The sequence below is a fragment of the Dasypus novemcinctus genome, chromosome 10 (genome assembly GCF_030445035.2).
Source record: "Dasypus novemcinctus isolate mDasNov1 chromosome 10, mDasNov1.1.hap2, whole genome shotgun sequence".
Lineage (NCBI taxonomy): Eukaryota > Metazoa > Chordata > Mammalia > Cingulata > Dasypodidae > Dasypus > Dasypus novemcinctus.
The window spans coordinates 90939211-90940278 of record NC_080682.1 but is presented as its reverse complement, the minus strand read 5'-3'; positions in this window follow the sequence as shown (position 1 = coordinate 90940278).

The window sequence follows — 1068 nt, the reverse complement described above, 5'->3', positions numbered from 1 at the left end:
AGCCTCTGTAGATGCAAAAATATAAGCTTGCTCTCATGTCGAAGTTTTCTTCTTGCCATCTCTAGTTATCCATAAAGGCCCTGCTTTGAGGCTAACAGATTTGCCAAAAGTAAACTTGGATTAGGATGATTGGGATCCAGGGGAAATAATGGACAGTTCTATGGCTGAGACCATTAGAGAAGGCCTGTGGAGTGGCTGTTGGTTTCCACAGTTACGGATGTGACTCATGGGTAGACACACCACATATTACTACTGTCTGGTGCCATAGCCATGGATAATACCATGAGAAGGGCAAATATGGTTCCAATTCAGTGCTGCCCAGTAGAAATATATATGTGATTGATGTGTATAATAAAACTTTTCTAGTAGCCACATTAATAAAGAAAAACAAACAAAATCAATTTTGATAACATTTTATTTAACTCAGTGTAGTCAACATATCATTTCACCAGGTACTCCTAAAAAATAAGTGAATTTCTTCTACATTCTTTTTTTTTTCCTCCTCATATTCTTTATTTGACAAGACTTGCAGAATAGGGTATTTATGAAGTCTTGAATAAGGGCTTATCTCTGTCAAATGAGGAAACTGGCCTCTCTTTAAAAAAAATTTCTTTTTTAACAAATGTACAGTTTCAAGAGGAATGCCAATGGAGTAGTAAAGGAGGACAGGGTAATATATCTACCAATTTAAATAATGATTCTTATAAGCACCTACCATTGGTTAGTTCAATAAATATGCATTGAGTCTCTAACATTTTTTAGGCACTTTATTTTCATTGGTTTGCATTTTATTTTATTTTATTTTATTTTTAAAGAAGCTTTAGATTACATAAATGTTACATTAAATATATTTACATTCTTTTTTACACACAATGTCTTTGAAGTCTGGTTTGTATTTTACATTTACAAAACATCTCAATTCGGATGCTAAATTTTTATTAGAAATATTTTATCCACATTTAGATTTCATAAAATTCACAGTTGAAAAAGTGTATTCACATATCCAAGTTATTGTGACTATACTTAGAAGTTTTCAATACTGAATCAAGCATCAGTTTTGTTTTTTTT